Source organism: Antennarius striatus, chromosome 22 (assembly GCF_040054535.1).
Source record: "Antennarius striatus isolate MH-2024 chromosome 22, ASM4005453v1, whole genome shotgun sequence".
NCBI classification, from domain to species: domain Eukaryota; kingdom Metazoa; phylum Chordata; class Actinopteri; order Lophiiformes; family Antennariidae; genus Antennarius; species Antennarius striatus.
Window position 1 is genome coordinate 7,249,402 of NC_090797.1, and position 18,420 is coordinate 7,267,821.

Consider the following 18,420-nt stretch of genomic DNA (forward strand, 5'->3'; position numbering starts at 1 on the left):
GAAGCTTGATTCTATTTTTTAATTTGTTCCTTTAAACATGAAGCTACAGCCAGTAGCCATTTAGCTTACCTTAGCATAAAGAATGAGGGTGGCTAGTAGTATTAACATGCATCAGCTCCACAGCCTATCAACATATCAATTAATAACTTAAGCTCCAGAGTGGCTGGTAGGAGGATTTTGCTATTTATAGACAGAAGTCTTGCCTTTTCCTGCTATTTTTGGAAGTTTGGCTCAGATAAGCTTAGCATGCTCCTGCTTTATATTTATTACACAGATAGATAGTGGAGTGGATCACCTCATTTAATCCTTAAAAGCATAAATTAAAATGTCTAAAGACTCCTTTAAGTTCAGTAAAATACCAATGGAGGTACCGGAGTATTTCATCTTTGCTGTTCTGTCGCTTGTGAGGTTTTCTGCACCGTATCCACCTGACCTCATTTACCTTTACTGTGTGAACATGTGGTAGTGTTTGATATCTGTGAGCAATGTGTGTGTGTGTGTGTGTGTGTGTGTGTGTGTGTGTGTGTGTGTGTGTGTGTGTGTGTGTGTGTTTGTGTGTGTGTGTGAGCAAGCAAGAAAGAGAAAGGGGGGCAAACATTGAAAGTACATGAGAGTATCTGAGCTCATCAGGGAATGACAGCAGGTAGAATCAACTCACAGGAGGCATGATGAGCAGCATATACTCATCATTACATAAACAGACACACACACACACACACACACACACACACACACACACACACACACACACACACACACACACACACACACACACACACACACACACACACACACACACACACACACACACACACACACACACACACACACACACACACACACACACGACACCTCCAGCCCCACCTGCTACCCATCCTCCTGCACACACTGCCATCAGTGAAACCTTCTCTGAGCTGTAATCCTCATGGACCATGGTCTTCAGTCAGTCAGCAGTCTGCATCACTATGGAGATGGCCTACATTTCCTCTTAGTGTGTGCATATATATATGCACACAGTGTAAATGACTGTGTTTAATCAGTGCTACCATTAAAAGCACAGGGGTATGTCTCTGTTTACTATGGCTGTTTAAGAAGGTTGTTTGTCTTCAAAGCATATCGGTGATCTGAGACAAAGAACATTTGTGATCATCCTCATGCTCGTTTTTGAGGTCATGTCAAGTTTAGGGTTGCATCATTTACAGAAGCTCAGCCTAGCTGTGGATAATCTTGAAATAGTTTATAAACTGTTATGAACCTATACATAGAAATGACATCTCCAAAGAGTAGGGAGTCAACAGAGAAGCAATAAATGTCTTACTATATATGAAAGTGAAACAAAATCAAAGCTATGTGTAATTAAGGCTAACTTAAAATGCTGCAAAGGCATCAACCTACACAGTAGATTTGGTTGTGTTAAGGTTCAAAATATTTTTTATTTTTTTCATCCAAATGATTAGAAGAGTCGTTAAAGAGTGTGAAACTACCTTCAGGACACCAATAAGTGGCCTTTTGAGCTTCATGAAAACCGAGGCTTTGCTCCGTGAGTCAAACGTAATGGTAACAGATGAAAGGCGTAAAGAGAGAGAGGCTCTGCCACTGCATGTAAACACAGGTCATTATGAACGTTTTAACAAGCCTCCAACTTTGTTTCTCTAGTCAGCAGAGTCTCGGTGTATTAATGTGTGCAGTGAAAGTGCACACACAATGTTGTTGCACAACACATGGTCTCGTTCAGTTAACAAGGCCGCGGTCGCTTTGATCCTGTGATCCCATTAAACAAACACAAGCAACAACAGCCTCTTTCACGCCAACTTATCCCTGTATGTTGACAGGATTAATATTGGCTGCAACTGCAATGCACTTAGAAATTTTGAATATTTTAAGTGTGTCTTGGAGGGCAATTTAAAATTCCCATGTGCATTCCTCAGCAGTGAATATTCCGTTGTACTGTCTAAGTAATTTACGCCACAATTATTATAGAGCATACAAACCTTGATCTAAAGGCTCTCTGACACTGTGCAGTTCATGATCTCATGCTGCACAGAGGCAGCTACGCTAGAAAGATATGCAGAGGTCAAAACAACAAGTCACAGACAAATGAGACCATTCAATGTGTTTAACTGACTGTTGTGGAAAAAACGAAATGGAACTGGAACGCCTGACAGTATTAAGCAGATGAGAAAATTGCACCATGTATGAAAATACCTAACAGCTGGAAATTTCACTAAATATTACAATTTTAGGCAAATTAATGAAAATGCATGGAGCAGAATTCAATCTCAAGTCTTTTTGATTGGAGGTGAAATCTTTACTGTGTAGAGAGAGAGAGAGAGAAAGAGAGAGGTGGGGTGACATTACATGACACCTTGGATGACTACATCTACTATGTGGCCATAATGACTCATTTTAAAGATCGGCACAAGGTGGTGGCAGTTTAAGGCAGGTATATGAGCGAATAAGAGGATTGTGAGGGCCTTAATCACCTACTCTGGCAGTCACATCTGATCATAACAATTAGCTGATGCACAGACATTTTTGCGTGGAACCCAAATGGCATGCAGTGGCTGGCTGAAAGTGTAACTACAAAGATGCTTCACTTTCTTGAATAGCAAAATTTTACTCTGATACTCCACAAACATGGCAAAATATAATCAGCTTTCAAAACTATAAATATGCCAAAATTCAGGAGAGATACTTGATGCTCCTTTAAGATCAAGTTTATCTTTTCATGTACTTTTTTAAGCCAGGTAAAATGTAAAACCAAACTAATAATGGATGTGCCCCTATTCAGATTTGAATATAACACAGAATTTCTTCTTGAAATAATTCTATCAACATGGGTTTAACAGAACTACAAACATCGTTTACAAAAAATACTACACCATCGCAAGACTGTATTGTTCACCTTTTGCACTTTTGTTATCCATCTGATTGGTGAAACAAACAAGACCGTTTCAGTTTAGCTTGAAACTGAGACCTGTTTCTTCTTAAGCTTCGTCTGATGTATGGAATGCATCTCTTCCTGAGAAATGTAAAAATGAGTGACTGAAAGGAGCCTCCTCAGTTTTCTTGTGTTTTCTCCTGCCTTCTATTCCTTGAAATCAAACACAGCTGCATCGTAACACCTGTGCTTGTTTCACATCATCCTTTTCACTCCATCTATAAATAACAAATGACTCCTTTCACTGCTAAATGTAGCCAAATAAGATGTCTCGTTGCATCTGGGAGTGTATCGATCGTTGGTCTCCGAGAGAATTCTTTACGCCAGCCGGTCAACAAAGGTAATGTGCAGTTTAATAATCTTTAGGGCGGTTACAGAGAAGGAATGAGTTTGCTGTTTGACAAACCTCAAAAGACCAGCGCCATAGAGACAGACATCACGTCTGTCTCCATGGCGATGTGGGATAAACGTAGGATGATGGTGTCTAGAAGCGGGCTGTGCGAGGAGAGGAGGATGGAGAGAGACGGGGATGGAGAGAGACAGACAGAGAAACGGAGTGTCGGAAATCCTCTAGGAGAGGCGTGAAGGAACTTAGTGTCAGGAAGCTACCGGCTTTGAATACTAATACCAGAGGCCACGGATGGCCAGGCGAGCATGTGAACACACACCAACCAGTGGATGTTGGCTCGCACGGTGTCGCTTTCAGTTTTGTCAACAGTCAGTCGGTATCAAGTGAAGAATAGCCTTTGAGCATAAATGTCACAGGAGCCAACTGTGACATTAAAGACTGCTGGATGAAAACTTTAGAATGGCTCATCCACACAGAGAGGAAAGAGCAGGATGGGGAAAGGTAAAAACTAATGTGTGTGCGATAAACTCTGCTCAGGTCTGATTTTGCCAATGTATGTCAATTTCACGTAAAACAGACAAGCTGCTGTCGTTGTTTGAGCATCAAATCTCTCTAATACGCTCCATTTTACGATCAAATCAATTAAAGAGACATCCTTCCACAATGACAACAAAGGTCTGTGCTCCTCAGTGGGCACAACATTCAGTCAGTGCTTCACAGAAGAACTTTTATCTCGGATAAAAAACGGATTAGTCTCTGCAGAGTGCGCTCCTTCAGGTTTCCAGAACACATCCTCAAAGGCCAATCCAAGACTTTGAGGAAACTATGACCCTGGATGTCTCAAGATAATGATCTGTTTTGAATGGATTGGAGTTGAATGGGTGAAGGACAAGAAATGTGAAAGTAGCTATGACGGATTCATGGAGCATTCTTAGAGAAGGAAGAACTTTTCCAGCAAATAAATGTATGTTCAGAATCAGAAGGACATCCTGAAAATGTTTTCCTTGAGAGCAAACACAAAAAAATTTAGTCAACACAACCTTTGCATAATCCACAAATATCAGCTTCCATTTGTAAAAATGTACATTCATTTTTCCTTTCTTTAGTTAGACTTGGTATTTCCTTTCTTTCAGTAATTAACATTTGATCAGCTGCTGAATGATGATTGAATTGATGATTTTAACAATACCAACACTCTTTCTGAATTCTTGAGCAATTTTTCTGTGTGAAAATGTTAGCATTACCAGGTACTAAACTTCATCCTGATTTTTTTATGTACTCTGAATCTGAAAAGTGTGGAAAGTGTAAAGAAAAGCCAACATGTGACGCCAGTAAGTAGCTGTAGCTACAATCTGTCTTGTCAAACTGATGCAATGAAGAAATATTTGTGCAGCATGTGTTTTTATTTGAATTTATCTCATCAAATAAAAAAATCTGGAGAGCGTGCCTGCAACGTGGTACAGAATATTTTCTCCTGCTAAGGGATGTGCTCCTTGCTTTGTTGCATGTGTCAGGATACTGTTATGTCAATTTTCCCATTTTGCATCACTGCTTTCATCCTGATTTTTGAAATCAGGACGTTTTGGACGAATTCGTCCAGCTGTAAAAACTGATGAGGTTGACATCACAGATTTTCAATAACCAGAAAAATGCAGCAGGATAAATAAAAGACCGATAAAGGTGTACAATTCATTTGGATACGAGAACGCTGAACTTCTTATCGAGACTTCTGAGCTCAGTTCTGATCGTAAAGCTTTCAATGTTGATGACTGGCGACCTCAGAAGTAACAATATGAGTAGGGCTGTGACAGTATGGATTTTTTCTTATCATGGTGAAAAAGCAATATATCACTGTGGGACAGCGCTTAACGGCTGCCACCTTTGTAGCTTTCAGCAAAAAAAAAAAGAAGATGAAGAAAGGACCTCAGCCCGCAAACCCCCAGGTAGACATAGAATGCTTCATTTTCATGTCAAATTGTCAAAGTTCAGCACCCCAACCCTTGGGTACTCCAACCACTCTACTCCCCTGTGGCCTTATATTACATTTTTCAGGGAAAACCTCTGATATCACTTCCCAACTTATCTTTCTTATAGGACACCCATTAACACGAGGAGCAGAGAGCCATCAGAATGACCTCATGAATAGAAGACTTTAAACTAAAATATGGTCAAATTTTTGTTGTCAGTTCAAAGCTGCCTTTGGACTTCATTAGACAAGTTCACATTGGATAACATAAAAAAAACCTGTATACAGTATATATAAATAAATACAATATTAATGCAACCTATGGACAAAATGTGTAAAAACAGAGCATGAGTGAAGACTAGATACCGTCTGCCTCTTTAAAAAAAAGGCAACATCCTATAAATTATCAAAGGGCGAAGTGATAGACAGGCTGTGAGCTTTACACAAAAACAGAACTATTTAAACGCATCACCAGCAATATGGTTTGTTTGCTCAAAAGTGTGTTTGCAGCAAGTGAAACACTGACTTAAATGTTTCTTATATACAGAGCGCAAAGTGGGTGTACGACAGTTGGAGCTATAAACAGCACATCTATCGCCAGGAAAAGATAAATATAAAAGCAAACAACAGACAAACACCAGCGTTGATATAAATGTTTCTTAGGTTTACAGAAGGGAATTAGATAAGTGTTTTGGTAAACTTTTTCTCTTAAGATCTGAGCTCCACGATACTGATCTTTCTTTTGTGGGTTGTGTCTGAGTGGATTTGGCTGTGAATCTTGGCAGCTGTTGAGAAACAAGGGTGTAATATTGAGAGATTGGACTGGCTACACAGTCTACCTTACAAAAAGATTAATGTTTGAACACCTGAGTCTCCAGGCCAACCATTCAAGCTCTTAGAAGACTTGTGACGAATCCTGCACGATGTCGTCTTCAGCAGCTTTGACCTATTTGTTTAGTAGAGTTACCTATCTAAATACAGACGTCGAGAGGGTGGACAGATACAATGAAGAGAGGTGAAGGAGGGGGAGAATTATCAAAGTGCTCTCTGGTTGGGCTCAGATTGAATTAAATCAAGTTTTTTACAGAAAAAGGGAAAGGGGGCGGAGAATGACAGAGAGGAGCAGGAAGCAAGACAAAGAGATAAAGGAACATAACTTAATTAGCTGAGACACTGATCAACCAAGGAAGCAAACGAAAAATGTTGGTGTCACATAATATTTGACTTCAGCACACTCATCTAGCTTCCAGTTCTCTTTTTACATATAATCCTCTTTTATTAACTCTAGAAATCAGCAGGCTGTTAACAGGATCTGAAGTCTGGAGCTTCAAGTTCCGTTTTTGGGAAACAACGTTGAAGACTACATGTACTGTAGAAGCAGCATTCACTATGGTCGGCTCATCCAACTGTCCTCGGCGGTCTTTCCCTTCTTCATGTCTCAAATCATTGATTCTTCTGCTTTGTTAACCTTTCTTTGTAAAAAAAACCCACCTCCTTCACTCCGGAGTCGCTGCACTTGAGGAGGCTTTAAGCACTGTATTTTTTTCTAGGTGAGAATTTTTATGTGTGGGCGCATAAATAGTACATGCTGTGCTTGTACATATTTTTTGTGTGCTTGCATCCCATATCAGAGTTGTTCCTTTCAAGACAACAATGCTTGTCCACCTAATCCAGTCCCACTGCTCTAATTGGCTAACTGCAGCCATTTTCTCTGCTCCGGGGAGCATGGAGATTAAGGGAAGTGTGTGCTCTGAGCTGCCCAGCACCTAAATGAGTCACGCTATGGGTACAATGTCTCTCTGAGGGTAGATGGAGAACGCCCACACACGCAAAATCAGGCCAGAGAGGGTTTCTCCAGACTGCAAAAATGCAATGCCGTGGCTATCCTTTACATAATTACAATAGTAGTACCAATACCAATACCCTGAAAACGACAAACGAGTTCATTTATTTTTAATGTCTTGTTTCTTTTCAACTTAATTCAATCCATACTACCATCATTATTATTGTTGCTGTCAGTGTTGTCATTGTTGTAATTATTTTAACAAATAATAATCATTATTGTTACTGTAGGTGCAAATCTTTGTTCCAAAACCCAACATTAACCAATCAAAGCAGAGGGACACCTACCTCAAAATTATGCTTTGAGGCTACATAAATAAATCAAACTAAATTGAATTATGGGTCCTAATTGGGCCAATCAGAGGTTGCATTAATTGTGAGAATGATTTGGCTTCCAGCCAAACCACATTTTTTTGGGATCTAGATGCAAAAGTGAAGGAACACAGCTGGTGTAAATACTACTCTTTGACGTGACATTTTGGGTCATGTTTTGTAAGGAACAATTATTCAGTAACAGGTCTACAATCGACTTATGACTAAAACACAGCACAGATGTAGTTTCCCATATTTTATTCATCTATCTAATCGTCCAAGTCAACCTTTGCACATCTGATGAGCTGTGGACAGAGTTACACTTGCTCACCTGGGATTACCTGACTGATGCTGAGAGAGTTCTGCCCTCTTGTATGAATTAATAATGAATAGCCTGCAGCTAAACACCCTGTTATTCACTGAACAAAACATGTTGCTCACACTGCTGTAATATGTTGTATTAAATATATAGTGAAATATGCAGATTGAATCTGGTGCTCCTGCTCTGGCTTGTTCTACAGTATATTTTTGGGATTAATTTGATTCATTATACAAAGACTGGTACAACCATCTGTTAATTAAGACACCAAATATGTGCAATAGTGACACATAGATGTGATGAACCGGTGCACTGATGCCTTATAATGTTGGTGTATGAACATCAAACGAATGCGCCACACTTTAAATAATGGTATAACCCTTTGACATCTACATAATGCCTCTAAATTCTTAGCAACTGAAAAGAGTAACTTCACTCAGCTTTAGATTTACCTTTGCTTTATGATCAGACAGTAAACAACAACTACTCCTCCTGTCACGGCCAGGAAGGAAATCTAAACTCTGTTCTGTTTAATGAAACCACTCGCATCATGCTGATAGCCAGATCGTGATGGGTCAAATGTTAATTAGTGTAGGCATCCCCATTAGAAAACTGATAAGTTTAGTCTTGAGAGGGAGAGCCCCAATTAGTTAGACATAAAAATAAATGGATGGTCACTTGACGGAGAAAGAGGAGCTGGAGTTTTGAATGGCGGTATGGTGAATACAGTTAGAAAAGAAGATTTGAATTAAGTTGCTATCCCAACTCCATCTTTGTATTGTACTGTGGGCAGAGCTTTGTAGCTTAGCAAGAAATCAGACCCCATGCCACCAGTCATTAATATGTTTTTTCTCATTGGTTCAAACAAAAAGTTTCAAATCAAGTAATTCTTGTCTTACCAGCACATTTTAATTTACATTCAGGTAAGACACAACTAGAGATCTCTTTATGATGGCAACACTGCTCTGGCAGCAGCTCATTTCCCCCAACCAGACCCCAGGGATAGAGAGTAGATAGAAGAGATGTGAGGACAGGGCCACTTCTCTACCGTCCTTGTTTCCTTGTTAGAGAGCTCCATTTCCAACGTGAGCTGAGCCTTTAATGCCCACGAAGACCAAAAGTGCTTTTAAGGTTTCTCCAACGCCCTGAGGAGAAGCAAAGTCAAACTACTCTGATGGTAAACAGTCAGAAAGCACTTACTGACCATTTAAGCTTTCCTGTTCAAAGAAAGTGTCTCACCTCCAAAAGTGGACCGGCTCTGCATATCAATTAGCAAAAGTGGTTGATTCTTTCACAAATGGTGAATTCTCAATTGGGAGAGAATGAGTTGTTGTACAATGAGGTAAGTGTGAGTGGAATGGTACGAATTTGCTGCAGCTTGAGAATGAAAGGATGATGGAAACTATAATATAATTTACTAGCACCATTCATTCCCTGCAGATGCCATCACTGAGATCTCAACATCGCTGCCATGGTGAGAAAATGAGGTTTGAGGTAATATGAAATGCTGATGTTTGTCCTTTAGGTCCACAGGGTTTCGAGTGCATTTAGTTATTTGTGGCACCCTGCTACAATATCGACATTGCCCGTCCCATAATCCTTTTCTATTTTTTTGCTGAATGCCGTCACGAGAATGATACCATCCCCACAAGATTAACCATGAGTACCGTCTCTCCCCATTCTCCCCCCATGAGAATATTTCATGCTCTGCAGACAGACTGAGAGAGATGTCCTTCCTGTAAATACACCGATTGTCATAGAAGTTCTGCTTGTATTTTGTGGGAGACGTCACTCTCCGCTTGCTCAACTTTACAGCTTTAATATGCGTTCAGTTTTTAACAACTGCTTCAAGCAACAGCAGCAACAAAGCATGCTAATACCAGGTATCAAACAGCAAATTGCTGAAGCATGTAGAAGCCAGCGAACTAGATATTTAAATCAGGCATTACTAAAAATGTTAGACAGCTAGTGTAATGTTTTCTCATGAGTTTGCAAAAGATAATTGCAAATCAGTGTTGTTTTTACATTGCTTAGTGATAAATAGGACATATTTATGCAATTTGTCTACCATCCCATCCTTACACGATGGTTGAGGTGGTGGTTGCATGGCGGAGCTGCTTGTTTTTTTTCCCTTTATGTTAGCTGTTAATTGCTGTTATTTTCTTTTTAATTTCCCAGTAATGGGTTTCACATGTATAATACATCTCAATACATTTCGGCACTGCTGCACGCAGCTAACAACTCAGAGACGTAGCAACAATGGCTACCATTATGTCTTTGTAACACAACGGTGAGATGCAATAAAGTGCAACAACGCTGCCTTAAACTAGCTGTGCACAAGGGATTGAGTCTAAGCTAGATGTTTTACTGAGAGTTTCTATTTAGCTGGTTTGTTGAACTTTACAAACATGACGCTCACTCATTGTTGTGTGATGTTACAAAGTGGTCTCCCTTTGTGATGTGGTTTGTTTGAATGTTTTGGAACCAGACCCAATCTCACAACACTTTGAGAGCACAACTATTTTTTTGGGTCCGGCCAACCATTCTATTCCTATCCAGACATGTTTTTGATATACATGTATGCCTGCATGTCTTGAGTGTGGTGTACATTTGTCAGGGGAGGTGTACTTCACATGTCAAACAAAAGCTAACATTGACTTCCTCTTCATTGAACAACCTAACCTTAAGCAGCCTAAGCAGCCGAAGCATCTCCCTGGCACACACACTGCAAAACAAAGCAAAGACAATTGGTGAGCACAGAGGAGGAGGAGAAGGGAAGGGCCGTTATGAAGGCCTGAGGCGAATAAACTGACATGTATTTTTGATTTCAGTAAACTGACAGGCAGACAAGGCGAAATAAAACCGCTGTTATTTGTGGATGGGAGGTTAAAAAAAATGACACAGCAAATTTTGCAGAGGAGACATACAAAAGCAGGCAGGCATGTGTTTGTGCAATGAAGTGATAGGATGGCAATTCAACAAATGCCACTTTTCCTCTTTAATATTTTGAGCTACGACAGGACTACAAAGACACAGCTGAGCATGACAACAAGACACACTGAAACACCTCTGAGACATAACATGCAGAGGTGAGAAATGCTGACCAGTAAGTTCTTGATTTTCAGTCAGCGTTCAGTTCAGTTCAACCGAAGCTTTGATCAAGAAGACATCAAGAATTTGGATTGACAAACCTCAAGAAAAATAATCTGTATTACCATGACACAAATGCAGATTATGTGATATTTTTGACATTGAAGTTTTTTATTAATATGGAAAGAAAATGTTAAAATGTCTTAATCCTTCCCTGAAGATGCGAATTCCCTAAGTAAATATTTCTACCGTTTTGATGTGTGCCTGCTTTCTATTTTCAAACCTCCTGTGGCATTTACATGCTTTTATATGCAAATTGAAAATCAGCAATGTTACATTAAAATGAATTTAAAAGTTTTTATGTGGTCTTGATGAAAGTCAAGAAAGAATACTAAAGACACAACCAGTTGTTGGCCTGGTTATGAGAATTACCTAGTTAAAATTAAAAAAAAGATGAAACCTTTCACAGGCTTTCAAATGAAGTCGAGATGAAATCTATGCAGTTCAATGTAAGGTACTGTCATTTTAAGTGTACTTTCTGAAATTATTTCATGATTGTTCCAATTGAATACTTTGAGTGTCTTGTTTATTTACTCTGCTGTGAGAAAATAATGACACAGACAATCTGACATTAAGAGAGCTTTGTCTCATTCAGAAGGTCACAGTCTGAGATAGCGTAGCAGCCTCGATACATTCAATTCCCCATCATACTGATGTGGCAAAGACGGAACATTTCATTAGCGTCTTAGATAAACAGAATCAGAGCTCTGATATGTCTGCATGAGCACGCTGCCTCAGTTTGCTATTACCTAAAGCCACAGAGAGCAGCAGTGACACAGATCGAATCTCTGATTGTACAGACCACCCGGACTAAATAATTGCTTGAGTATCACAGGGTGATTACTGTCAAAAATCTACTCAAGCTGCAGGATATTTCAAATTTCTGGCAAAATTCTCTTTAATAGTCCTCCGGATCGTCTGAGGTCAGTCTGAGCAACTTCACACCTTACTGTCAAATGCAATTACCCATGTTATTTGACTGGACTTAGTGGCAAAATATGCAGTAGATCATGGATGAAATGAACAAATATTTTCATCAAAATGTAATAGAAATGTTGAGAAATCACAAGGGAGAGAGAATGTTCCCTAATCCTAGCCTCAAACACTGAAATCTGAGCACTGAATCAGCCTTTGAAGAAAACTGGTGAATTTTATTTTGCTTTGTCCAATTCCTCTCTTCCTGAGCTCCTTCCTCTTCCTTGGCTGCCGTATCCAAGAGGAGCCAATTACTTATAGATCCCTGGTAATTAGCACGAGGGATGGTGAAGCCTAATACTGCTAAGACTTGAGAGTTGTAACAGTGAAACTGTCTCTAATGAAACAAACCCTGGGGACTTTCTTCCCTTGTCTTCGGCCAAGCCGACTTCTGTGGCCTCGAAGGATGGCAATAATCTGCTGAAACTGCCATTTTTAAGAATATTGTACAGTAGTGGAGAGGCAGGTGTGGTAGTAACAGTAGCACACAATCATATGGAGGGATTGCCATGGAAGGAATGTTTAAATGGAGGGTTATAAAGAGGACAACATTGACTGTAAAATTGATGGTTGTCAGATTTTACCCTTAGTTTTTCAAGTCAAAAAACACATAAAGATATTGTTCAGGATGGATGGATGGATGGATGGATGGTTGGTTGGATGTATGGAGTCTAAACTCAGCAAAGATGTAAGCATATAAGAAATTTGCTGGCTAGCATCAACAAACCTTGTCTTATTTCTGGCCTCCTGACAAAAGTCCTTTTCTTTTATTCTTTTAACCTTTTATTGAATTTATTTATAATTTATAAAAAGTCTTGAACTGCAGAAGAGGGTCCCAGGACCCAATTGAGACCATAGCAGTTACTATAAAAAGTAACAGCAGAATCAAAGCAACTAATGCTTTTTAGCCGGTTCAAAATGTGTTATCATAGCAATATTTGGGAAAGATAAGTCAAACTGAAACAGCACCACATTTCATATTTTCTCAAATAATCAGTCAGCAGGATTCAAAATTTTCCTGGTAAACAGGCCAAATTGCAATCTCTGCTGTGTCATTGTTTGTAAAAGTAGTGTGAAGTTAAAGTTAAGTTCAAAATGATGGCTCACAGCTTGCGGTTTCATTTACTTCTACAAAGATAAGACAAACACATTCTCCGCTCGGTGGTGAACTATGGTTTGTGCGGCTCACCTCTGTGTGCTGTCCTGCCAAAATGGATACTGAGCATTTAGAAGAAAGATAACGCTACGACTGGAGTTTAGAAAAGCACAACACTCCAGTAACTATTAATGAAAGGGATTTTTCTACCCGCTGGTTCAATAGGATTTTTTGACGGGGGCTGAAAAGGATAGAGGCAATAACTGCAGTTGCCCCACAGGAGATAAAGGGAAGTTCAAGGGTCTCAGATATACATCGATTCTGCACAGTTCTGCAACACAATGGTTTGGATGATGTATTGTTCTCTCTCTACATGAACTGATAGCATGAAAATGTACAGTTAAAGCACGAGGATCGAGCATTTCAGGGGAATTTTTCCAGTCAAAACTTCTAAGGGCTTATTTTATCACTCTGACTGCTCAATATGTAAGTTATAGGACACTAATGGACTCCGTTCACCTCTGACTGACCAAGACGGATTTGGCCTCTTTGTGCCCAGGGCGCCATGGTGACAGCTCAGACAAACTAAAACTACTCCTTCAGGACACAATTAAGGGAGTCAAGGTCTATTTCCTGCTTTCTCATGGAGCAGTTTTGATTATCCTCACCTTGTAAATGGAAGTTGGCCTCATTTTCTATCATTACAACTCCACAGATTTAATACAGGAAAACCAGTAAGATGTTACATGTCATGGGAGTGAGGAGGTGCAGAGAGACACTCCACAGAGATCTTACTGGTTCAGAAAGATCATAAACATTAGAACCAGCAGCATTTCTGTGTGGCTTCAGATGTTGCACATGGTTTTGAATCTGGAAACAGGATTGGATTGTAAACTGGAAAGTCTCTCTTTTCTTCATCAAATGATTTTTTTGACAACAGTGACCACAGGTGGCCCACCTGATGGATTTATTTTTCCGTTGTCATGACTATACTGACAAGGTGGGATGACAGTTGGAGTTTGAGTGAGGAGGAGGGTCTGTCTTTGTTAGATGAAGGCCAATTAAGGAGCAAATTTCACACCTCTTTCTCGTCACGTCTGCATCGGCTGATGAGCATCCGCCGGCGCGTCACGCTCGCCAACCAACACATTCGCATCTGTGTCCTGCCTTGTCAGTCAGTCTCTCACCCCCCAGCCCACTGTCATGCTCTCTCCATAAACCCATTCAGAGCGATAGCAGACAGGATATTGCTTGTCACAGAGTGCAATACTGAAAAAAGTCATAAAGCGCATGGATCACTATTGAGGAATTATGAGTTTTGAGGAATACCTTCATTAGATCCGACTGTTTTAACCAAAAAGCAGCAAACTTGTGTTTCTAGATGAAGCCGTTTGAAGGAAGTGGGAAGAGGACTAGAATAGTAGTGAACACGATGAGGAGGGGTTCAGAGGGAAAGAATAAGTATGCGGGATGAGAGTTTAAGAGGAGTTGAGCCTTTGACGCACACTGGGAGAGGAAACAGTTGCTATGGAAACCCCACCCTGTCTCCAATGAGTCAATGAGTAAGTGAGGGGGAAAAAAGAAGAGAGATTAAATGGTGGGGTGAGAGAGAGAAAAGAGAGAGAGAGAGAGAGAGAGAGAGAGAGAGAGAGAGAGAGAGAGAGAGAGAGAGAGACAGACAGAGAGAGAGAGAGAGAGAGAGAGAGAGAGAGAGAGAGAGAGCAAGGGAGAGAGAGAGAGGGAGAGGGAGAGCTTTTAACCACATGTATTTTTTGTCTGACCTGTCAAATCTTTGTCAGAAGGAAAAATATAATGAGCCAAATTAAAACACAAGCAAAACAAATACCAGGTGTTCCAATTTCCCCTTCAACACCACGCAGCAGCCAGCAATATCCCCTCAAGTACACCTCCATCTTAAAAGCCTCAATCTACTTCCTCATTTATCCCGACTCAGATCCCCCCTCCTCCACCCCCCTGCCTGGACTCCTCTGGGAGGCTCACACTACTGCTAGTTTTTGCTAAATAATAGACGAAGGGGCATTGGCAAGGTGTCGGTATTTTTTATTGTCCTGATTATTACTGTAATCCATCAGACATCAGGCCGTTAAAGGAGAAACACCGACACGGCAAAACAAGGGAAGAGAAGGGGGCCAGTTGCAGGTACCTGGTGGACAACTGATGTCTGTTCACAGGCTATATGTTAGACCTTTTAAAATAAAACTGAATGTAAACAGTTGAATGGTTTGATTGTGATACAATAAATCCACTAATGGTAGGGGAGATGGACTTCGGAATACCTACTCACCAGATCTAGAATTGATATTGGACATTATATTCTTGACGGAAAAAAGGAACAGGCTGGAAAAGACAATAACAGTAGTACCTTGAGACACGAGCCATGGCTCTATCCATATATTTTTTTCGACATAAAAGCAAAAATCTGAGATATGAGCCATGCTTCAGGACACCACTGCTACTTGGTGGATGGATACACCAGCTGAGACTAGAGGTCATTCTCGTTTTACAAGTAAAGACATAAATTAGTGTGTTCTCCTGACTTTTGTGTTCCTTTCCATACATCATAATTGTTCATGAAAGTTACGAATATTAAGCACAGGTAAAGTATGCACGTCCATTTGATATAAAAAAAATGTGTGATTATTTAAAGGGGTTTGGGATTCTTTTTTTAACTGAACAGATTAAAATGGTTTTAGTTATTTTTGACTGGGAAAATTTGTTTCACTTATGAATTGACTTACGAGTTCAGTCATGGAATGAATTCAACTTTGTACCTCGAGGTACATCTTTACAAGCATCAACAGGAGAACAGTTGAAGGTGATAAGGCTTTACTTGGCTAGTAGAGTATGAGTTGTGATTTATTTAGTTTATAGAACTTTTTTCGGTAACTGTATTTTTTCTTTTATTTCTTCGTTTATATAAATTCTTTCACTCAGTTATGATGTTTGGTTTTTGAAAAAATTACAATTGTTTTTCTTGAAAATAAATACACTAATGCGTAGTGGAAGAAAGACGTTGCAGAAGTAAAGCTGAGAACAGAACAGTAGGATAAGAAAGTCAAAAGCAGACACACATTAATATTTCCTGCTGCAAGACTCAAGAATGATCAATCCCACAACTGTGTCTATACAGATGGACCCCTTTGTCGCTCTCATTAGTAAACATCAGTATTGCACAGTGTTGCTCCACACATTATGACAAACTCAATGGCCCTGTCGCATCAAACTCCTCATTGAGTCCCGCTCTCAAACACGACGTCCTGCAATGAGCCGTATGTTGTTAAAGTATGCATGTGAAAGACCAAAGCATACAAACACACTCAAACATAAACACAGACCGCAACTCAACACAGAAGTAAAACATGTACACACACATTTTAAAGACAGATGTGGGAACATTAAATCACACCCTTCATAAACTCCAGGCCTCCATTAGGGGGGTATTCGTTGAAGTGTTCTGTTTAAGATCCATCCTCATCTATCCGAGCACTTCACTCCCTCTTTATATAGCAGCAAAGTTATTATCAATTGAGCCGACATTCTCCAAAGCATCAATGTGTTAATATTAGTCTTTAGAGTTGGGCGATATATATGCTGTGTCAACTACCGGAGATATTGCCGTACAGATGATGTTCAGTTAGCTATCAACGCAGGATTTATTAGAGCACATGGACAACGTTGCACTCAAGAGTCGATCTCGCTGTCGTCCCCATTTATTAAGGTTACACTAAAATGTTTATCAAGAGAACTTCACCCACATCATTTACATCTGGTAGCTGTAACAATAGTTATAATCATGTAAAGTGTCTGAATTGCCCTCCTTGTCAGTAACAGTTGGTCATTGAGGAAACTGAGAATGCTGTTTGCATTAAATGCATTTATCAAATTGAGGATTTCACAGGTACGGTGATGTCATAGAATAAATGGATAAATTAATAAGTTAAAATTTTCCAAAAAATATAACCACCATAATACAGAACCATTTATTATGACCGCCATGATAACATTCAGCCTGTCAGACAGGAACACTCAGTCTTGTGGCCGAACGTGTGGCATGTTGACAGACAAACATTCCTTCCCACTAAAAGCTAATTTAATTTTCCACTCATACCAGAATGAGTACAAACAGATGATGTTATTAATGAGCGGCAGTCACACATGAGAGAAAAGAGAAGGAAATAGTGAAGACATAATGATGAAATACAGTTGTTTTTACACCAATTATGAATGTGACTACAACTATTATGCTACATAAGTGTGATTGGCTCAAAACTATTGCTCTCTGTGCATTATTTAATAACTGTGATGGGTTTGGTGATTGCTGCATGAATGACCACAGTGCATGCTGTGCTTTTCAGTTCAATTCAACCTCAATAACTGAACTGTTCTTGATCAGAGTCACCCACTTAAAAGTCATGACTAGTTTGGAAGCACTTACTCTTCTCCTCCCTCTATCTCCCCCATCAAATCTGTGTGGATTACCAGACGATAGGCCTGATTTCACATGAGCTCAGGCTATTAACGCCCTGACCTTGGATTTCAACCAGCCAATTTGTCTAAGAGCTGGCACAGTCAAAGCCACCCTGGCCGACTCCATCAAAGATCCAGGATTGACACGGATGGCGATTCTCCTACTGTAACACCAGTCAACATGGATGGCTCATTTTTAACACTCAAAGGGTTGTTTCACATTTATGCTATTCATAAGATCTCACCAGGAAAACAAGTACACAAGTCATCTCCTTCTCTTTGTCAGACTTGTTTCTCAATACTCCACCTCATTTGTCTGTTGCGCTGCTCATTCGATTCTAATATCTGACCTCCTTTGACCAGGAGGGTGTGCTAAGATCTACATCCACTTTGTGGACAGTAACGACCAATTATGTCACATAAATGAACATGATGTGAGAAACGGCTAATACAGAGAAATAGAGAGAAAAAGTTCAGCTTCCCCAAATGTGTTTTATAGCATGGATCCACCATCAATGATGACTAGATCTCCTCTTCATCGTTGGAGCTTCATCCATGTGCAAAGTAACCTCCTCCTCTCCCTTACTTTTTCCTCCCACAACAGTTTAAGTCCATCGTGGCTTTCCCCATCACCACAGCTCATCCCTCTCTCTGTTATTTCCTTTCATCAGTCCCCCATTTCTTCTCCTTCAAATTCACCTCCAAACCATCACCAGCAGAAGCTCTATGAGTTGTTACCGGAGAAAATTACACATGCTCCTCTTTTTTCTTTTTTGCTTTCTTCTGCTGTACTTTGCGCTAGAAAAGTGGCTCTGGTGAAATCTGCCTGCTCCTAGCCTTGAGGAATGTACCTCCATTAAGGATTCAGGGGAGAGTTAGCCACCAGACAGCTGGGCCTAATGGCACGGCAAGGCTAATGCGGAGCTAGCGCACACACACGCTATACACAGATGGAGCTCGAACACATACACACACACACACA

At 40.1% G+C, this 18,420-nt stretch overlaps 1 protein-coding gene across 10 annotated transcripts in view; it reads right to left on the minus strand.

Annotated features, from left to right (window-relative positions):
• The window catches only part of magi2a (membrane associated guanylate kinase, WW and PDZ domain containing 2a), a 177,758-nt gene that overhangs the window by 103,195 nt on the left and 56,143 nt on the right, over positions 1 to 18,420 (minus strand). The window lies entirely within an intron of this gene.